Here is a 23,864-nt window from a genome sequence, read left to right as displayed (position 1 = left end):
TTATTAAGTTGTTTTGGAAATACCAATAATAAAATACAAATCTTTGATAGCAAGCCTGTGGTTTTTCGCAAATTGTGGTCCCAACGTTTTGATTCTATCGAAACCCGTTCTTAGTAAGCATCTAGGAGGTAAAAGGAACCTGTGTACTAGATTTCACTTGAATAGAAGCGACAGTTTAAGAGAGATCTTGATTTTCGGAGACAAGCCTTATAATTTCCTTATTTTAAGTTGATTTGGGAAATACCAATAATAAAATACAAAGCTTTGATAGCAAGCCTATGGTTTTTCGCAAATTGTGGTCCCAAAGTTTTTATTCTATCGAAACCCGTTCTTAATAAGCATCTAGGAGGTAAAAAGGAACCTGTGTACTAGATTTCACTTGAATAGAAGTGACAGTTTAAGAGATATCTTGATTTTCGGAGACAAGCCTTATAATTTCCTTATTAAGTTGATTTGGGAAATACCAATAATAAAATACAAAGCTTTGATAGCAAGCCTGTGGTTTTTCGCAAATTGTGGTCCCAACGTTTTTATTCTATCGAAACCCGTTCTTAGTAAGCATCTAGGAGGTAAAAGGAACCTGTGTACGAAATTTCACTTAAATAGAAGCGACAGTTTAAGAGAGATCTTGATTTTCGAAGACAAGTCTTATAATCTCCTAATATTTATTTATAGATCTAGTATCCTATTATTTCCGACATTTGGATATTTCCGGTATTTGGTTTCGCCCTTACCAATATAAACAACCATATTCATATTGGTTTACGTTCGATTGACGACTGCTGATAAAGTTTTCTGTACACTACGTGTGGACTTATTATTCAACTTCTAAATCTATATGTAGGCAAAAAACTTAAAAATAAATAGACCTTGTAGATTTGTAATTCTAGATCTAGATCTAGAACTTATAAGACCCAGACTTAGCCGGCAAGCTAGGCTTAGAGAGGCCTTATTCCGGACTATTAAATTAATCATAATTAATGTGGCAATTCGATGATCAACTAAACAAATTATCATTTTTTTAGTCCTTGCCATAACTGATGTCTCTCAATCAAAACTTAGAAATAATTAGAAAAGTAAAGCCTATCAAAGCTTGCAATACACATGTGATCTAATTCTAGATCTATAGATTTATCTAGATTATCAACAGTTCGCTTTCAGTGGATCTGATTTCACTACTAGATCTATAAGTATAACTACTACAAGTTGTAGTACAAGATCTGATCTAGATCTATAGGAAAGGCCCATCAGCGAAATGGCATACAAAGCGAACACCTCCTGGTATTTTTTATCCATTCTTATTTATTTCAAAAGTAACTGCAGAACTAATAAAATGGTGTTACAAAGACATTTTTTTACATTTCCCACATATTCACTTTTGTTTTCCCTCAATAAAATAAAGCGTAGCTAAAGGTCAAAGTTGACATGTATGGAAATTTCATTCTCAAAACATTTCCAGATAAACGAGAATAGGTCCGAACTTAAGGCGATTTGCATATTATGCTTCTAAATTGACGAGGAAATAGTTAGCTAGAATAGCTAAGGCTATTCATTCCGTTGAAAAAAATATATTATGGGGTGTTCGCTCAAAATGACCTTTTTAACTGAAAACCTATTCAGCGAAACCCCTATTATAAGCTTAAAAAGCCATTAATAATAATTTAGTTACTGATTTAATCTGTTTTTCTTTTTGTCTTATCTATTGTTATTGTTTGTAAACTGAAATATTAAAATAATAGGCCTATTTTTAACCTTAACCCAACGTCTTCGATTTCGAAGATTAAGGATGAGTGCATCACTACGTGTTTCACATGACTACGCCCAGTTGCGACCAGCATATTTTCCTGCATTTTCTTTCCGTCTAAAATGTTTGACTCGCAGCTCTCCAACAGTCTCTCAGAGGTCATATGCTGGCAGCTACTTTCCTCTATGCCAGTGAGGGTGAAATGACGCTTCAGTTGATCTTAACAGCGCTTATACAGGATACGGGGGGGGGGGGGCGACCTCTGTTTTGCCCTCCTCCTTTTTTTTTAACAGTCTGGTTAACCTCTTGTTACTAATTAATGAGATTAATATGTGTATAAATGTTTAAAAGAAGTGCAGAATTCATTTTCACAGGGTTACCCCACCATTCTGAGATTAGGTTTTCAGATCTCCAACAGTTTTCCAGGAGAAAATATTCGATTTCAGGATAGGAAAAAACGCGAACTATATATTTAGTAATAAATATAAGAGTTACCATATAATATACATTTATAAAATTACAAGATCTCTCCTGAGCCTTTCGTCTCCATGCCCGAAAACCAAGCTGTTGTAGATCTGTCTCCATACATCATCAATCCATCACATTCGGGATCTGCCTTTGGGTCAATCAGCTTGTGTGTGGGGGGGGGATCGAGTTGATGGCGCTTAAGTGCACTGAACATAATTTCTTAAAAAAAAAAATAGTTGAGTAACGAGAGTTTATGAAATGGAGAGTAGTACGACGTGGAGTAGCCTATAGGAAGGTGGCGTGATAGAATTTTGTAGTTTCTTTATTTCTTTTAAGAAAAAAAATTGATCGCAAGTTTCGTAGGCTATATAGACATCAGTTCCAAGCAGAGAAAGGAGATGTGGAGCACGAGAAAGTGAAAACAAATTTAGGCTTTATGCCACAAGGAGGACAATAGTTATAATGCTTCATGGAAGAAGTTAGATGATAGAACTAATTGAAGCATAATTTCCTATATTTTAACATGCTATTTCGCTATTTTTTACGGCCTTTCGCTCATTATGACTCCCGCGAAAATTGCGTTAGCTGATTATGTCCGACCCATACCGCAAGTTGACTTGAATTATAAATTTAATAGTTGATATGGAAAAAAGAGTCAAATTTAGTTTTATAGCCCAATAGCTGAGGAGTCCGCAGATGTTTTCATTATAAAATTCTAAACTAAAAACTGGCACAAAAGCGTTCGCTATTGGTCCTATCCCATAGATATGTATAGATCTAGATCTAATTTTCTTCTACAACTAGTCTAGATTCTAGATCTAATTACCACTTTGATATTCACTTTGTAAATAAGACATCAACTACTCAGGTCAAACATTTGTTATTGTTGAAATAGATCTATATAGATCTATAAATAAATGTTAGCACTATTGTAGAAAAAAACAAACAGATCTATTTTTATCTATTTTTTTTTAAAGAAATTATGTTCAGTGCACAGTAGCACCATCAACTCGTTCCCCCCCACACAGGCTGGGCCTGTTCTAATTCTATATACAATAGATACTTAATCTCTGGATATATAATATAAATAAAAAATAAATCACATTTTATTTTTTGTATCGGCAGTCTAGAATATAGAGTTAGATCTAATTTTTGATTTCTAATAAAAATGATGGTAAAAGAAATTATTTCGATACGACTTGAGTCTATTGACATTGCATTTATAAAGCTAGAATTTTTCAGAATCTATAAATAGTAAAACTTTCATTTTCTAAGACTTAAACTCTGTCCAACACAACATTCATCACATTTTATATTTTTCAGATGAAGATGCATAGCGGGCTTCATTATATTGCTTTTGGAACAGAGCCACATACAGATTAATAAAACCAGCTCTTTTGAGTAACAGGAAGGACTTGAAAACTACATATTAAAACAACAAGCAGCAAAGAAGAAAATTTAAGGCAAGTTGTTTTTCTAAATATTTGATTTATTATTTAAAATGAACTTCATTGTTTCTTTTGTTGTATGCATAATACAGAACAGGCAAATTATGAAAATAATCTTGACTAGAATCTTTCAATCTAGATTAGATTTAGATTTAACTTTTTAGAACCGATTTCCACAGGGGATGGGAATGGGCAGGGTTTAAACCCGGAACCATCGGTAAGTCTGAACAGTCCATCACACAAAATGCATGACCAGGCAGATATCTTGATTTGAATTACTAACTAAGATACTTTATAAAAAAAAACAACTAGTTCTTGGCGTCCATTGTTATTCAAACAGTTACATAGTTACAAAAATTGATCTTGAAATAAAATGTTGTTTTTTTTAAATAAACAAGTTAACTTTAAAGACCTTACGATCTATAAGGCAGATGATGTAAAGGTCACCTGTTTCTGTGGACCACGGTTAACGAGGATGTCTTGGCCAGCACAATGAACAACCACCTTACTTTTCCCCAACTAATGTCAAATACCAATTAAACCTGGTTGGACTCAGAGGTATCCCAAAATTCAAAATACCAGTCTTTAACGAGATTCGAACCTGGTACTGCAGGTTTCACTAAGGGCCTCTTTTGAATGAATAGATCTACAATTTTCATACTAATAGATAAGATAATAATAATTAATATACAAACAATACTTCAATTCATTTCTTTTATTTCCACAAATAAATGAATGCATATTATGATTTGAATAAATATATCTATATATTAAATTATATAAATATTTCTCATTGGATAGCTTGGATATAATACAGGTACAAAAAAAAAATACACTGTCTCACATTTACACATATTTATATATAATTTAACTACTATAATTATGAATGTACACAAATTATTTTTTTTAACACACATTATTTCAAATATTCTAGGTAAACCAGCCTATGTATTCATCCCACAACTGCATCTAAGACAGGGGTGGGCAAATTACGGCCAGGGGGCCGGATGTGGCCCATCGGAATGTTTTATGGGGCCTGCTGACACCTACAGCAGACATGCCTATAGTCCCGCATTATGCGGAAATGGCCCGCAAAATCATCAAAAAAGCTCACATGTTCCGCCGTTCCGCATTCACGATTTTTTGTTCCACCAAGTCTGATTTCCGACACTAAAAAAAAATTGCCATTTTATTATTATTTATTAATAGTGCGAATTGAAAATACTGAGTGCAAAATAAAATATATATAGGTCTGTGTTTATTGTTTACATTTCATCTACTTCCGGACCCGGTGTGTCCTAAATTTACGAAGAAATGGTTGAAGACTAGATCTACATCTAGTTCTAGACATAGATCTCTAGATCTACTGATCGAGTAGTCTAGGTCTAGATATTAGAATTAGATCTATTCTTAGAATCTAGTAAGTGCTAATTAGCCAAATATTCCATTCAAATCCCTTTCTTTTCACGACAATGGCTCTACTACAGTACTCTACTAGAATTTCAATTTACTAGATCTATCTATCATCATCTAGACTCTAGATCTAGACCTAGACAATCTAGGAATCTAGTCTTAGTCTAGACTAGGCTACTAGATAGGTCTAGGTCACTAGACTTCTAGATCTAGAATCTAGACTAGATTTAGATTAGAATGAATAGATTTCAATAGATCTAGATCTAATCTAGTCTAGATTGTTTTTTTAGATTTTAGATGATTTGATAGATTATCATACTTTCATAGATCATGCTAAATAAGGCTATTAGATCTACTTTTCTTATTACATAGTCTAAATTAGTTTCTAGATCTAGAAGTAGGGCTAGCACTAGATAACTAGATCTAGAAGTAGGCTCTAGATCTATCTAGAAATAGACTTAGAAGGTGATAGATCTCTAGATTCTAGATTTCTATGTATCATTATGTAAATTTAGTTCTTAATAAGTCTATTACAGACTATAGATTTAGACATAAATATTTAGATCTCTAATATAATTATTATAATCTGTGTTCTTAGACATAGAGGACTTATTAGATATAGATCTAGACTAGTACTAGTAGACTCTTAAATTATTTTAGATCTAGAACTATATACAAGATCTAGTGTGACTAGAGTAGAGCCCTAGAATTAGAAAAGGATAGATAATCAAGTAGATCTAGAATAATCTAGACTAGATTTCACTAGATCTAGTCAATAGATTTAGACCTAGTAGTAACAAATAAAAATTATTTGTTTTTTTAGTTTTTGTTCTTTAGGAGGGTTTTTGGGCCAAAGTCTTGTTCGGGTGTCTTGATTTAGAATGCACCATTGAAGGACATGGTCAGCATTCTCTGGTGATGGGCAAGTTTCTCTAGTCCCGACATTTAACTTCCGGACATATATTGTCTCATTCAGTGAACAAGCCTTTTCCTTTGTGGAAACTAAACAAGCATTACTACTGGTCGATTTTGACTGACTGTAATTTGACAGCAGTCACAAGGATAGAAACTAGTAAGCTAGTTCCACAGTTCCGGAACATCATGGACGAGTGTAAAAAGTAAAATACTGCACATTAAGTACAACTGTATATTTGTCAGGATATTTTAATGTAAAATGACAACAGCAATTTGAAAAAAAAATTCGTAAAATTGGTTTAAATAATTGCTAACTCTTGTTGTAATTCCTTAACGTGAAGTGTGGGGAAAAAAAGAAACGTGAATATAATACAGTGTAAATATGAATTAAAAGACATTCTACACAGTTAGCTTAGAGTGTCTCAATAAGTTGTATATAAATATGCGGCCCGCCATTCCCAATTTTTAAAAAATTGCAGCCCTTGATACAAAAAGGTTGCCCACCCCTGATCTAAGATATTCATGTACTGTTTTGGATGTTATGTATGTCGACATATCCGATTTGATTTTCTGGCCCAATAAGGAGAGTCTCAGGCCCAAAAAATTTATTTGTACTTATGACAGGAAGATGACAGTAATAAATGACTGTTTTGAAATTTTCATTGAGAGACCTAGCAGCGTTAAAGCACAGGCACAAACCTATTCTTCCTATTAGCACAACACAGTAAAATATCTGATTGGAACTCATTACTTTCAATAAATGAATTAAAAGTATTTATACTAAGCTTTATAGTTTCTTTGGATTTAATAGCCTTTAAATTTTTATTTTTAGAAGTGATGTTGTTCACAAGAGAATCAAATTTAACTTTTTGTTTTTTAATGAGGTGATATCAATCTCAGAAACCTTAGTTGGCAACACTTTTTTAAGCTCTGATGGATTTATCCAGTAAGATAACAAGCCTGTAACTGTCTTACTCTCTTTTAGCCTGGTGTTGGCTTCCAGCATAAATAAAGTGTCTGCCACATTTCTTCTTCTTCTTCATCGTTCTCATTGTTATGTTGGAGTGTTCATATGACTAGACCAGTACACTGCGCAGTGGTTTCCAAATCAGGGAGCTCTCCATATAGTTTTCTTTCTATTGGGGTGATTTGGGGCCAATGTCTTATGCAGGCCTCTTGGTAGAGAGAGCAGTTTTGGAGGACGTGGTCGCCATTTTCTGGTGATACTCCACATGGGCAGATTTCACTGGTTCCAATTTTGAGCTTCCGGAACATGTGTTGTCGCATTCTGTTGTGTCCGGTCCTGAGTCGAAAGATTAGACGTTGGTCTTGTCGGGATAGCTTATAGTAAGCGTCATCTTTCTTGTGATTTGGATGGAAGTTCGTCCATTTCTCATTTATTTTATCTACAATTAATTTCTTCATTTCTTCTGGATAGAGTGCAGAGTTTACTTGTGAGTTTGTTCTTCCACTCTTGGCGAGTGTGTCAGCCTTCTCATTTCCTACTAGTTGTATGTGAGCTGGTATCCATTGGATAACAGTTTTTTTGCTGTTGTTGTTGAGCTTTGTAAGTGCTGTTCTGAGGTTTTTAATATGAAGGGAATCAGAGTTTTGCAAGCTTTGGAGGGTTGTTTTCACGTCTGTTAGAAAGACAATCTGACTGTGAGGGGAACTTGGATGATTTGCTAACATGGTAGCAGCTAGTGCTAGTGCTTCCCTTTCTGCTCTGTGACTGTCAGAGAACTCTCCAGTTGCAATGGATTTTTCTAGTTTTCCTCCATCTGGCCATTCGATAAGTATTCCAGCTCCTCCATTTGTGGTGGCTTTATGGGATGAGCCATCCGTGTAAACTCTGATCCACTGATTGCTAGGGTAATTGGTATGTAGAAAACAGTTCACTATTTCCTTGAGCTCTGTTGGTTGTAATCAGATTTTCTTTTTATGTTTTCAATATGGTCCCTTGTAGTAGGAAGAGGGCTTTCGTCCCAGGGTAGAGATTCATTATAGTGTATTGAGGATTCCAGAGTAATTTTTTCAAGTTGGTGTTTCTTTTTTAGGTTTAGAGATTCCTGTATGAAATTGGTCCTTTTGAGACGTTTTTTTGTGCCAGTTTTGTGGATTTTTGTTCTGAGTGGGTGCCTCTCCAAGGTTTCCAATTTAGTGAATTGGGAAAGGATTTTTATTTCTCTTCTTTCATCCAGAGAGATCAGGGCAGCGGTTTCCTCCATAGCTCTAATGGGTGTTGTTTTTATTGCTCCTGTCGTTATCCTTTGACCAATATTTTGAACCTTGTCTATTTTTCTTAGGTTGGTTTGGGCTGCTGAGCCCCATGCTTTGGCACCATATTCTAGTACAGGTCTTACATAACTGGTATAGGTCTTTTTCAGGATGTTGTGATTAGCTCCCCAATCTGTGCCAGCTAATTTTTTCAAGAGGGATAGTCTCTGGATGCCTTTTCTCTGTGTTTTATCTATTTGGTTTTTCCAGGTTAGTCTCGGGTCATAGGTGACTCCAAGATAAGTAGGGCTGTCATTTTTATCTAAAGCTTCCAAATCTAATGTTAATTTTATTGTTTGTTGTTTTGTTGACAGTGAGAATATGGTATATGTGGTCTTTTTTGTGTTGATGGACATGCCCCAGTCTTTGGACCAATTATTGAGTTTATCAAGAGCATCTTGTAATCGAAATTTCGATGTTCCTACATATTCTTCTGTGCTATTATGGCAAGGTCATCTGCATACATGCTGCTTTTAACTTTTCTAGGTAGGGTTTGATTTAGATCATTTATGAATATTAGGAAAAGTGTTGGAGATAGGACTCCTCCTTGGGGGACGCCATTTTTTATACCCACTGTGTGGCTTCTTTGTCCTTGCATGCAAACTAAGGCTTTTCTATTATTTAGGTATTCCTTTATCCAGTTGTACATTCTTTGGGATATGTGATGCTGGATTAGCTTGAGCAAGAGACCTTGTTCTCAGACTTTGTCAAATGCTTTTTCTAAGTCAACCCACACATTTGTTGTTGGTTTCTATTCTCGAAAGCTGTCTTCTATTTCTTGTGTGATGAAGGCAATTTGATCTTCTGTTGATCTGCCTTTTCTAAAGCCAGCCTGGGCTTCAGTGAGTAGGTTATTTGACTCAAGGATCCATGTCTGCCACATGAGTGCAGGACTCACCAAGTCCAACTATACAAGAACAGTGGGCTGATAGAATAATACCATCTTCTTCTTATATAATACAGACGTTACTTCAAAAAAGAAGATGATTACGTCCTACGCGTCATGCATATTAACCAATGACTTAAATTCTGCCAAGTCCCTGGTTTTCCTGGCTAGCTCAGGTAACCCATTCCATGCTCTAATAGTACTAGGGAAGAAGGAGTATTTGTACAAATTTGTCCTAGCATATGGGACGAGGAATGTGCCTTTATCTTTGTGTCTTTCAGAGTATTTTATTAAATTTTGTTTTTGTATTTGAAGATTATGGTTCAGTGTTTTATGTATGATTGCTACTTTACTTTTGAGCCTTCTGTCCTGAAGGCTTTCTAAATTTAGTGATTTTACTAAAGGTGTTACTCTAGTCAAATGTGAATATTCGTTTGTTATGAATCTCACTGCTCTATTTTGTGTCTGTTCCAGTTTCTTAATGTTTTCTGAGTTGAGGGGTCCCAAACGGAGGATGCATATTCTATTATTGGCCTAACCAAGGTTAAATAACATTTTAGTTTTATGTTCTTATTTGATTTATAGAAATTTCTTTTAATAAATCCTAATGCTTTGTTTGATTTTTTTGTAGTTTCATCAATATGTGGATTCCATGATAGTTTTTCATTTATTATAACACCTAGGTATTTTGCGTATTTAGCCTGTGTTACTGGTTTGCCATGAATAAGATAAGGGGAATTAATTTGTTTTAGTTTTTTTGTTACTCTTAACAACTGACATTTTTCTGGGTGGAAAGACATGCTCCAATTTGATTCCCATTTCTGTAATTCATCTAATTCTCTTTGTAAAATATCTGTGTCTTGTGTTGTTTTTATTGTTCTATATATTATGCAATCGTCTGCAAATAATCTGACTTGAAGTAATGCAATTTGGTAAATCATTTATCATTTATGTAAATTAAAAATAGTAGTGGACCCAAGACTGTTCCTTGAGTACACCTGAGTTTACTGTTATCGGTGTTGATTTAGAGCCATTTATTATTACAGTTTGTTCTCTCCCTATCAGAAAATCTTTAATCCACTGATGCAGTGGACCATTAATGCCGAAATATTTTAATTTTTTAAGCAAACTATGGTGGTGAACTTTGTCAAAAGCCTTAGAAAAATCTAGTAAGATAGCATCTATTTGTTCACCATTATCTTGACTTATTACTATCCAGGGCTGCAGTACATGCTAACCACTGAGAGTGAAGACCTATTAAAAAGAAAAAAAAAATATTTAAAATACCTGTACATATCAAGACATTGGTCTCATATACATGTAAATACCTTTGAATATCAAGATATTAACTATAATATAACAATATTTATTACTTACCTTTGCTAGTGGTTTAAAAGCCATAACATCTTGAACCCAACCATCTAGGAACTGGTTGTAAGCTGCTAAACTCTTGTAAGCCTGTAGACATTTTCAAAAGTAAAAATAGCAATAACATTTTAATAATAGTTGTAGAACTCTTGTAATATAAAGAATTGGTTGGGCTTCGAAGCATCCTAAAAATATAGAAATTCAAAACCCTAGTTTACACCAAAAATTCAATTGAGACTAGTGAAGTGCTTCAGCCGCAACAGCCAAAAGGTTTGGGCTAAGGTGTAATTAGCTTCAAATCTTAAAGAGCATTTGAAAGTTGTAAAAGAAACACAGATCTAGGACCATTAGATTTATCAACAAGTTACTAGTCTTGATGAGCCTAGTCCTAAAAAAAACTTTAAAAAGTCTTCAGCCCTAGACTTAGATCTAAACTGGATAGTAAAGTTTTCTTTGGTTTAGATGCTAGATCTGATCTATATAATACTAGTATCTAATAATAAGTAACTATTATCTGTAACTATAGTCCAAATATATCTTGTGCAGAGATGTGTTTAATGAGCGCCTAAAGGCAGCACTGAAAACCTCCCAGATACCCCATCCCCTCCGGTCCACCAATGAGATTAGACCATAGCGCTCTGAGCATGCTATAACTATAAGCATGAAAGTAGTGCTACATAAAAGCTAAATTTATTTATCTTATCAAGTGACCTAGAAGTGAAGACTAGATCTAGCTATATCTATTAGATAAAAATTAAGTTTCATATGCTTAAAATATGCAGCAACAGAGAGATGTAGATTTTAGATGTTATCTAGATTTTCTAGATCTATTCTATAGAGTCTAGATGAGATCTAGAATGATCTACTAAGCCTAAGCATTGTGTAGGCTAGACTCTAGATCTAGTCACACTCTAATCTGAGACATCATCCAGATTTTGTATATAATATATCTATGATCTATGTAGCCATAGATCTACATCTAGAATACTAGACCTTGAAGGCTTGAGTAGAGAGTAGATCTCTATCACAATCTATGTAGGCCTACATTATATGTTACAACAATGTTGATCTAGCTCTAGACCAGTGTTTCTCAAACTTTTTTGTCTGCCGGCACAGTAAACAAACTACAAAAATTTCGCGGCACACCACAAAGAGCAACAGATGTTTTATAATAAAAAGGAAAAAAGATTTTGCCTGTTTTTCAGTATTATGTTTAATGTGAATGTTGTGCCTGTTTTTGAGAGCAAATGCGATCTAATCGAGGCTCCAAAGTCGACAAACAAACTCGCATTTCATCGTCTATTGTAAGAAGTCTCTCTCTTTTCTTAGATTTGATTTCAGTCAGTGCTGAAAATCCAAACTCACAAAACCATAAAGATGTAAATGGAAGAATTATTTTGATTGCTTTTAAATTGATTACAGGATATAACTTGTTGATTGAAATCCAAAACACATCCAGGCTTTCTCTGAAAACTTGACTTAAGAATTGCATCGTTTTTTAAATCATTGAGCTGCTCTTCTTCTTTAGTTGTAAAATTTGTAGCTTCATTGTTTCCAAATGGAGAGCTGACCCATTTATATTCATTACTTCAAACTGTTGAGAAGTAATGCTGCAATGCTGACTGCAGGTGTTTCAAAGTGTCCAGAATTTCGGGGGTGATTTCTTTATTTGAAGCACATTCATTGTAAGTATGAAAGCAGTCCTTTCGTGATTTTACTTTGCCACAAAGACAATCAATTTTAACCAAATGATTTTAGTTTTGAGGATGCAATGATGATGGTTTCCGATGGTCCTTGAAGACTTCAATTCAATGAATTTAATTTGTCAAATAAATCATAGAGAAATGTCACCTTAACCCACCAAATCTCGTCATGAATAGAAAATCCAAAGTCTTTTTTTTTTTTTTTTTCCAGCCTCCAAGAATGAAATCAGCTCAGCCTTGAGAGCCAACAAACGTTGGTGTGATACAGGAGACATTAGTAGTCTGAATCCATTGCTTCACAAAGCTCTGAGGAAAGTCAGAATGCAAGCGGTCGAGATTTGAGGAAGTTTACAACTTCAATCACTTGATCCAGAACAGACATCAAATATTTGAAGGCAAGAGCTTCTCTGTGGATCATGCAGTGAACAACTAATACATTTGGATTTTCTTGACGCACAAGAGTGAAGAATCCCTTTCTATTTCCCTGCATGGAAGGACAGCCATCGGTGCAAACGCTGACACAGTTTGTCTCCACTGTACTTTGAATAGCAAAATGTTTTCGTTCACCACTTAAAAATCTTCGCCTTTGGTTGTAGTTGGTAAGTCTTTTCAAAATAAGAATTTGTTGACACATTTTTCATCCTTTATGAACTGAATAAAAGCTAACAACTGGGCTTTGCACTAATGTCAGTGGATTCATCCACTTGAAGGGATCTGATGTTTTCGAAGTATTCCTTCGGTTGCGCTTTTACAGCTGGATGTTTTGTTTCCAAGTGTCTCTTCAATTTGCTTGGAACAAGCGCCTCATTCAACAGAGCTGAATTGCAGATCAGACAGAATGACAATGGAGAATCTTCAGGTCCTGAAGATATGAAACCATATCCGATGTAATCTTCTTTGTACCTTTGTTTGGTTCCATACTTTTCATTGAACGCTTTCGCAGTTTCATTCTTACCAACGTATTTCTCCATGGATAACAATGACTAAGGCTTAGTAATAATTTGTTATTATTAGCATACACATACAAAATTTACATGAAACACATCGCTTATTATAATCGTTACCAATTCAAGAACTGCTGAGCGTCTGCTAAGGCGACCTACATTTGAGTCATTATAATAATATATGTATAGTGGACAACTCCATAACCTGAAGAGCTAACACCCCTTTCCGTCATAATGTAGCGATCCACTACTATTACTGGTCGTTGCAAGTTGGGATGTCGTCCCAAGGTAAAATAAAAATTTAATAGTACGCAAACCTGTGTAACGCTGCACGTGTGGCATTCTGAAAACTCCTCGGCACACCTGCAAATCTTCGGCGGCACACAGTTTGAGAAACACTGCCCTCGACAATAATAAATATTGACTATTCAATCTGATTCTACATTTATGTCAAACAATATTATGATTATAGTAGTCTAGATATGCTAACTTAAATAGTTAGAATATAGATCTAGAATCTAGTCTAGATTAGTTATTAGTAGATCTAGATCTAATCTAGGTCTAACAATAAAATTTATTCTGAATACCTTGAACTCATCCTTTGTGATTGTGTAAGCACTTTCAGTAGAACAAGATTATAAGTGAAGAGATCTGGATAAGCACGCTGGACTGTCGTTCGGACTTATCGATGGTCAGGGGTTCAAACCCTGCCCGCTCCCATCCCCCGCCGTCCTGCGGGAGGTTTGGACTAGGAAGTAATTATCTTCAACTCTGAAGGAACATCCGAAATAAGTAAAACATTTTACAAAACATGTATTTTTTTTTTTTTTTTTTTAATATTTAAAAAAAAAAACACAAGGAGGGCAGCAAATCATTTTCTTAATTATGCTGGCTTGCTTTCAAAGTGTAAGAATTAGTATTTGTTTCTGACTATATCTATCTTTGCTCGACTTATCCATGGTAAGTGCCTAAAAGCTTGTGTTGACTGTGCATAGAAACCAGATTTTTACCAACAATATGTCTGCCGTGCCCTGATCACATGACTATGTCTACCAACCTAAAGGTACCTGGTGTGATGGGGAAGGTAAAGGCGGCTGGTTGTTGTGCTGGCAATCTCATTAACCATGGGCCACAGAAACAGATGACCTTTACATCCTCAGCCCCCTAGATTGTAAGGTCTGAAAGGGGAACTTTACTTTGATTTACTTTAGTGGGAAAAAAAAAGTTTCTTCTTCCCTTTTTTATTCATTAAACACTGTTTTCTTTTCACTCAAAGAACTTGTAGGACTACTTTTAGCCTAATCAATTTGATGGAGGCGTGGTGGCTGAGTGGTAAAGCTCTTGACTTTCATACTGGGGGTCCCGGCTATGAATCCTAGTGAAGACTGGGCACCTCTGAGTCTACCCAGCTCTAATGCCCAATCCATGGTTCAACAAATTTAAAGATCTTACATGGCAGTATGAATAAAATGACAGTCTATAAAGTCAACTAAAAAAAAGTGAAATTGTACAAGATATAAAATGGAAATATTAATTTGGAGCAAGTCACAACATTTTGAAATAGAAATGTACCAGCTACAACACGCTAGATGCAGTAGATACCAAATCACATCAGTGTAACTGGCAACTCAGATGTAGACTTCTTGGACAACCAGGGAAGGCTAACACCAACCACCTAGCAGGCTGTGAGCTTCCATAAGCAAATTACATTTTGAAAAAGAAATTTACCAGCTACATCACTATAGAACACAGTGCTACATCATATGATTCAGCAGTCAATTCTACAGAAAATAGACAAAGTAAAAAAGTAAAACAAAAACTAAACTCCAAACAATAAAAACAACAACCTTCAAAGCAATGGAAGAGATCATTTTTTCCCTGGTTTCTCTGGACAAAATAAGAGAAATAATAATCCTTACTCAGTTTACTAAAATGGAAACCTAAGAGAGCTACCCACTCAAAACTTAAACCCACAAGTCTGGCACTCAAAACTAACTGAAAAGACCATTTCATACAAGAATCTCAAACAAAGAAACACCACTTATAAAATATAATTTATGAATCAGTTAAACAGTGCAATGACTCTCTTCCCTGGGACCTAAGCTCTCTTTTTGCTATGAGACAGTATTGAAAACATAACCAAAAAATCTTATCACAATCAGAAAGATCTCAAGAAAATGGTGAATATTTTTCTACAAATCTAATAAACCAATAACTAGTGGGTCAATTATACAGATGAATCATCTTAAGAATCCACCAGTAACAGAAGAGCTGTCTTATTCAATAAATGGCTCAATTAAGAAAGATTAGAAAATTTAATTGCCACTGGCGATCTCTCAGATGCACTTTCTAATGAATAAACATTTCTTTCTAATGTTTAAAAAAATCTGATGCCTCCTCTATCAAAAAAGTCAGGACAGCTCTTATAAATCTCAACAATAATAGCAAGAAAACTGTTCTTCAATGGGTCCCAGCACACTTTCAAATAGAGGAGAAGAAAAATCTGACACTGCCAAAATGGAAGAATAACTAAGCAGTCTTAAGTTCCATGGGAAGTGCAGTGGCTAAGTGGTAAAGCAGGTAAAGCACTTGGCTACTGAACCAGGGTGCATGGTTTGAATCCTGCTGAAGACTGGGGTTTTTAATTTTGGGATCTTTGGGCACCTCTTGAATCCACCCAGCTCTAATGGGTACCTGAAATTAGTTAGGGAAAAGTAAAGGTGGTTGGATACATAACCATAGGCCACAGAAACAGATGACCTTTACATCATCTGCCCTATAGACCACAAGGTCTGAAAGTGGTACTTTACTTTTTCTTTTCTTAAATTCCACTATATCTGGAAGAGAAAAAAAAAAAAAAAAGAGTAGTATAAACCAAAACCAAAACAGTTGTCACTCAAACATCAGGATTAAGGATGCATGTTACATTCTATCAGGACACAGTCAATGAATTATTTTTCACCTTTGAACAGGGCACAACATAATGAGGCAACACTTATTCTGGATGTTGAAACTAGTGAAAAGAACACGTGGCCTTGTTTTATCATGAGGCCCATACAAAATACTGGCCCCCCAACAGTCCTTTAGAATAAAGATTGTATGGAAAGCTGCCTGATCTGAAAAGAATGGAGTTCATCTTCGATAAATATATATATATATATATCTGAACCCTACAATTTATAATGAGAACACAGAGAAAAAAAAAAACGCAAACAGTATGTAATATTTAAGTTAAACTTTTGTCACACGTCTCATATTTGTTTATATTGATTTTAATATTCACATTTATTCAAATAAAATAGCTGTATATTTTATACATTTATCCTTAAAATGTGGTGCACTATTGGCCACTAGTTCAAATGTTTGATGTGTTTAAGGCTATATAAGGTTATAACTATTCCTTTGGCTCACATTGAATTAAAATCATACATTGTAATAATTTGTGTGTCTACATCCTCTTATTGTTTATTTGTGTTTTCAGGTGGCGATTTTATTGTTTACCATGAAGTTGTCTAATTTTCAAATTTTACTGATCAAGTTTTGTACAGTGACTGATCCATCTGCAGTTTCCGAACCAGTAACTGATATCTCAAAAAAATATTGCTTTATTGATGATGTCTGGTCACCTCAGGTAATCTTTCTCTTTTTCTTTTAATATGTAAAGAATATTATCTGTATGTATTTTTTTATTTAGAAATGGATACTGTTTGTTTAAGGTGGATACTGTTTATCTAGGGTGGATACTGTTTGTCTAAGGTTGATATGTTTGACCATGGTGGATAAAACAGAGCATGATCTTTGCAGAAGTTGTAGAACATTTTTCCACCATAGAATCCATACATTGAAATGAAAATGTTCAGATTTTATCCATGATCACCTGTCTGAAGATTAGGAACTAGATATAGGTCTTGAAGTATTACACTTAATGATCTATTTAAACAAATAAAAAGAACTCTACTGTTTAACCACAAATATTAATAAAATTTGGAAAGACCTTCACATAATCCTTGTTAATTTTTTATTACCTTTTCAATATGTTTAATTTGTTGATTTTTTCTTGAAAAATGTGTAGTTTTGGGTACTGGATAGACAACACTTATACCCACATTCTCATTATAAAATAATTAGTTTCTACTTTTGGACATTATGACAAATAATGACAAATAATATAATCCGTTGGCTTTGTGGAGGTATCAAAATGCTCTATAAAAAGGAACTTGATTCAAGAAACGCAAGGAAGGGAAAAGAGAAATCTATTATACATAAGTAAGAAGTAATGGGATGCACAGTGGATATTAATTTTTAAAAAAGTATTACAAAAAGTAAAGTTTACCTTTCAGACCTTGCGATCTATGGAGCAAATGATGTCAAGGGAATGTTTCTATGGCCAGTGGTTAATGAGCAGGTCGTCATGTGTCCAGCACAATGACTAACCACCTTAATTTTCCCCACCTAAAGTCAGTTACCCATTAGAGTGGGTGACTGAGGGGCACCCTAAAAATTCAAAATCCCAATCTTCATTGAGGTTCAAACCCTGGACCCCATGTTTTCCTATGAGGTACACAAATCATTTAGCCGACAAAAAAAATCAAAATATTGATATAGAAGCGAAATGAAAAATGACTGAGCTTTTGGCCCATGACTTTGAAATGCTAATATCTATGTATACTTCTTTATGTTGGCAGATGATCAACATGATTTGTTCATTGAAAGACACTTGAAGGTGTAAGTTGTAAAAGGTTTTGAAAGACTTGCCAAAGCAAGGCATTCTTGACAGGGATAAACATTGGGAGCAGCTCTAGCTGACTCAGCTCAGAGGATGACATCACAGTTAATTGACATCTTTCTGTTAACAATGCATGGATTATCTTATCTTCTTCATTCTAGGGGAATTATGCATTAAGTGAAGACATCTTGCTGTAGAAGAGAAGAAAAATTCAGATATTCCACATGATTTACAATATGGCTTTGATTGTCTTATGTTAATGGCTGGTAAAGAACTGAAACATGTAGGCTGGAGAATCACTTGATAGAAATCAAGGTAGGACTGCACTTTGCACAGAGTAAAGTTGAAGCATGTAGTTACCAAGTGTAAAATAATATTCAAGTTGCTATTAGCTAAACTAGTAAAACCTGTAATTTAACATACATTAACATTCTTTTCTTATTTGAAGTCTACTGTTAAATTTCATCAATTATAACCCTAGCCCTATCAAGTAATTTACAGGTCATGTTTCTGTCTGCCAAGCTATTTACTTCTCATAGTTCTATGTATTCTGCCATAAATTTCTATGAATGAATTCAGCCTTGAGTGGTATATTTTTGTCTGTATTTGCAAATACATATTTGTGTTGCTTTTTGTTGCTGGGGCTGCGCAGCCATGGGAAATACTGCACTCCTCACTAATCTTTGGACTCCAAGACAAGCCTTATACATGATCATTGTTAAGCTCACTATCAGTTCATTATTTAGAATTTTCTTTAAAAAAAAAGCATAAAAAAAAGTTCCCCTTTCAGACCTTATTGTCTATAATAATATAATATTAATAATACATGCTTTGTCCAATACAAGAAAAAATAAATATTAATTGTTTTTTATATTTTTTTTTATTTACTGTCAGATGTTTAGTCACTTTGGAAGCAGTGATCTTGAGATTTCGATGCTAGATACTCTCAGATTTGAAAGCCGGTATCTTGGATATTTTCTTAGCTCCTCTAGATCAAGATGGCAAAGAACTTTATAAGGATAGGTCTCCCATCCATCACACAACATTCAAGCACCTATGGGTTTCTTTCAAGGAGTTGAAGATAAGGTTTGAATCAGATTTATCTTTTTACTACCTCTGGCATTTTTTTTATTCGTCTCATGCTAAAAAGTGATATTTTTTTTTTGCAAATTAGAGGACAGAAGGTAATATCAACACTGGCACTGGTGTAGATGAGAGTAGCTGGCAACTGATGCTTTCTGATAGAGACAATTAAGCTCTCAAGAAGGCAGTGGAACACACATTTAAGGCCAAAATAAAACCTGTTTTGAAAGACAGGTGAAAATTCAAAAGAAAACAATTGGATCCTTGAAGGACAACAGCTTTGTCTGCATCAGATGATGAGAAATATGCATGGAAAAAGAGGGTTTGCATAATATTGATGTGTAAAAACAAATGTCACAGATAACAATCTCAGCTCTGCATGGCCTATACAAATGTCTTCCACACATTAGGCTGATTGTTGACAAAGGGCAAAAGATTAGCAGCAAAATCTCAAGTGTGATAATTGAAAAATAGAGTTAGACTTGACTCAAAACATTTTGAAAGGACTTGTAATGACAATATCAATGCAATTTCTGATTAAAACAGAAGGAAAGGCTGGATGAAGACTTGGAGAAAAGTTCATTTTCTAAATAACTTTTTTATGTAAGTTTCATTGACTTTCTAGAATTTGAGTTCAATCTATTTAACTGTGTTTATTTTGTGCATAGGTAGTTCCCCTTAACAAAGCTGAGATGAGGAAGTTAAAGCAAAAGGACTGCAATGTTTGTTTCTAGGTAATGTTTTATAGACATAACATTTACCATCCTTTTTATTTATGAAAGTAAAAAAGTTTTTTTCTTTTCTGGAGAGGGGGGGGGGGGTTTGTGTAAACTGTTTGTGGTAAAAAAAAATATAATAAAGTTGCCCTTTCCGATCTTGTTGTCTATAGGTCAGATGATGTAAAGGTTATCTGATTCTGTGGCCTACGGCTAACGAGGGTGTCATGTGGCCAACAAAATGACAAACCACTTTACTTTTTCCCTAACTAATGTCAGGTACCCAATAGAGCTGGGTCTTTACCAGGATTTGAGCCATGGACTCTGGTTCAGAAGCTAAGCGCCTTACTACTCAGCCACCGCACCTCCCTGTTTGTGGTAATCAGGGTTTGAGTTTTGAGTTTAGGCACATGGGCACAATTTAGGCCATGTCGTTCCCAGGCTATTTGATCTTGATAGGCTATAAATATAAGTGTCAAATATTTTTAAATGTGTATAAGATGCATGTCCAGATAAAGGTGCTACAACTGACCAAATTAAAAAAAAATTCATATGTAAAGATAAACTAAATCATGACTAGTGGTGTGCCTTTAGAACTGTTTCATGGGAGAAAAACATCTAAAATCATTTTTTTTTCTGCAGGACCAGACACAAGAGAATTCGACAACATATGTATCAGAAGATCAAAATCAGAAACTGAAATCTGCCCATTTGGAGTGTCACCAGAGAATGCTGACCATCTCCTCCAAAACTGCTCTCTTTACCAAGAGGCTGTACATGACACTGGCCCCAAAACACCCCAATAGAAAGAAAACTATATGGAGAGTTCCCTGATTTGGAAACCACTGCGAAAATAATCTCATATACTGGTCCAGTCATCTGAATGCTCCAATAAAAAAATGAGAAGGAAGAAGAAAGAAGATTGTATGTACCATTTTTGTTTGTTTGAGGATGGGGAGAAAAGTGTTCTTAGAATTCAAACACCAAAAGTATGTGTCTTTATGAATTCAATGTAATTGATACTAGGCTTTTTGGGCTGAAAATAAAATGCAGGAAATTTTATTGGAAGTGCAGAAAAAAAAAAGAGTTTTTAGCCAAAATAAACAATGTATAGCCTGAGAACAAATCAGGTGGAAGAACCAAGGGTAATGCTAGTATACTATAGAAGTAGTACCTTTTTTTATGCTTGCAACTTCATTGATGCATAAGTGTCACAAACTGCTTGTTAATGTGATATGAAACATAATTTTTTTTTTTTGGTACACATATAATCACTCTAAAAAAATTATTTCTAAGATAGATAACTGTCTCTAGTAACCTGCTAGTGGACCATGATGAACCTTTTTCTATCTTGCTTTGTATGATATAAACTTTCCTAGTTTTGACTTTAAATTGTCATTCTAGTCGTGTCAGTTATGCTTATAGGCTGTTAGACAAAAATAGTGAAAACAAGAGTACATAACATTTTCTAAAGAAATTTTAATTTTGCATTTTTAGGGAAGCAACATTGCTATCAAAAAGCAGAGACGATACAAACCTCATTAGATGAAGAGTTGGTAAAGTCCTTGGTTTTGAGCCAGCAGAGAAACATAAAAAGGTAATTTGTCAACATTTCAGATTTATCACTAAGAGAAAAGCAGAAAAGCTTTGATGGGCAGCATCTCTGTTGACCCAGTGATCCATCAAACTTATGGAACAAGTGATGGTGAAGATGTTCATTACAGTGCTTATGTCTGGCAACACTGAATGACTTACATTTTTAGTTCATGCTTTTCAAAATGTGGTGATGAAAGCTGAATTGAAGGCTTCATCTCTGGCCAGTAGTTTATTATTGCTAGTATTATTATTGCTTTTGATTAGCACAACTTCCATGCTCCTATAGCAAGCACAGTGCATTCTGGTTCAATAACTTTTGTTGACATATTGGGGGGGGGGGGGGGGGAGGATATCGGTGAGTCCTTCCTTTAGGCTCTCAGCAAGCACAATGTGGAATCAAATCAAAAATACCTAGTCTACAATGTGATTTCAATGAAGCTCTCCTCACATACATAATCAAGCAGTTTATAGCTTAGCATTTATAAATTGTATAATGTGTTATGTTTATATGTGTGATTTTTTTTTATGATTTAAAGAAAGAAACTTAAGGATTTTAATTTTTATTCTTTTTGAAATATGTAAGGAATGTTAGTATATTGTTGGCAACATTGTTGGTGTAAAAATGTATTTTCACTTGGTAGCCAAGAATGCTTATAACTGATATATAATTAATAATAACAATTAATAATAATAATTAACAATAATTTAATACACAAAATGTCCAAAGACACACAATTGTATTAAAAATGTCTGATATTTATGTTGCCAACAATTGCTTTATTGTTTCAATGTTATAGACATTGGAACCTCAGCATTAGGGTCAAATGGTCAGTGCCCCACCAATATTTTTTTTAGATTTATCAATTGGCTATGAACTAAACTGCATTAATTGGAAGCATTAGCTTTCTAAAAAGTAAAATAAAGTCTATTGGCAGATGATGAAAAGGTCTGTTTCTCTGGCCTATGGTTAACAAGGTTGTCATGTCGCCAGCACAATGACCAACTGGCTTTTCTTTTTCTCTAACTTATATTAGGTACCCATTAGAGCTGGGTGGACTCCGAGGTATGCTAAAGATCCCGAAATTAAAATACCTGTCTTCAGAAAATTAAATGTTTAGTTTTTCTTTGTTACTACAACTTTTTATTTGTTATAACTTTTTTTCATTGAATATAAACATTTCATGAATTATTACATAACACTTATCATTTTGCAGGGCCGTACACATATATGTAAAATACATGCTAGATCTATGAGTGTAGAGAAAGATATTCGTTATGAGCTGCTGGCTAGATTATGCCCAAACAGTACAGGTATGTATTCACATTATTATGTTTATATTTATGGGGTAATTAACAATGTTAAAAGAAGTGGGATGTGTAGCTGTTTTGGATAAAATCTCTTGGCTCCCTATCAATGGGGCTTGAGCTCAAATCTTACTTGAGCTTAGTTGTGTTTGCTGAGCCTCTAAATGCAGTACAGAAACCTTTTTACTCCAAGTTTCCACTAAAAGAGATTAGACCATGAGCATGTTATAAGCATGAAAGATGCGCTCTATAAAAAAATAATTAAAAAAATAAAGGAATACCTTGTAGTGAATGGAAAGAGCAAGGGTATTTATTTGGTAAAAAATTAAATGACTCCAGATTAATACATTAAAATCCTAAATAAGAACCCTTAAAATGCAAAGTAGTGAAACTTTATTGAAAGCTTATAATCAGCCACTATATAAAACATTCACTAACCCTAACCATATGACAATCAATGACTACAAAACATTTATGGCTGCCTTTTAGCCTTTTAAGCCAACAATCAGTTGCCTGATTGCAAGTTATTAGAGCTATTAAAACTATTTTACCAAGCTGGGTTCAAAGAAGTACTCAAATTTAATGTTGAGATATTACAGTGAGACTTTCCTAATCCTATTTGATGTTGAGATGAGACTTTGCTAGTCATATTTGGTGTTGAGACATTACATTGAGATTTTCCTAGTCATACTTTGATGTTTAGACTTGACTACTTTCTCTTTCTTCCATTCAAGTTTATACTTTCACTCTGCAATCTAATACTTGATACTATTTCTATTATTGACAAATTTATGTATGATAGCAATTACTTCATTTTAATGTACATTAGCTTTAAAAACTGTGTATTCATCATAATGTAGTTACCACAATGATCGTTATTGTTTACAAATTTAATTCTCTCACAAACTATGTTCTTTCCTCTCAACAAACACTCTTAATGTTAATGTCTTCTCATCTACTCTTGATAATGGTATACAGAAGTAAACCTAGATTTCCATTTGAATCAACTTACATTAAAAGAGAAATTCTTCTTCTTCTTCTTCGTTCTCATTGTTATGTTGGAGTGTTCATATGACTAGTTCCAATTTTGAGCTTGCGTTATATGTGTTGTCGCATTCTGTTGTGTCCAGTCCTGAGTCAAAAGACGTTGGTCTTGTCGGGATAGCTTATAGTAAGCGTCATCTTTCTTGTGATTTGGATGAGAGCTCGTCCATTTCTCATTTATTTTATTTACAATTAATTTCTTCATTTCTTCTGGATAGAGTGCAGAGT

General features: G+C 34.4%; 1 long non-coding RNA gene across 1 annotated transcript; it reads left to right on the top strand.

Annotated features, from left to right (window-relative positions):
- Nucleotides 1-4,876: 4,876 nt before the first annotated feature.
- Nucleotides 4,877-21,182, top strand: LOC129923966 (uncharacterized). Its single transcript, XR_008775938.1, has 7 exons — nt 4,877-5,080; nt 12,434-12,821; nt 16,648-16,797; nt 17,852-18,207; nt 18,787-18,978; nt 19,644-19,709; nt 20,334-21,182. It is a non-coding gene; the product is annotated as an uncharacterized LOC129923966 (long non-coding RNA).
- Nucleotides 21,183-23,864: the final 2,682 nt, after the last annotated feature.

The sequence above is a fragment of the Biomphalaria glabrata genome, chromosome 18, assembly GCF_947242115.1.
Source record: "Biomphalaria glabrata chromosome 18, xgBioGlab47.1, whole genome shotgun sequence".
In the NCBI taxonomy this organism is placed as follows: domain Eukaryota; kingdom Metazoa; phylum Mollusca; class Gastropoda; family Planorbidae; genus Biomphalaria; species Biomphalaria glabrata.
This window is presented reverse-complemented; position numbering and strand designations above follow the sequence as displayed.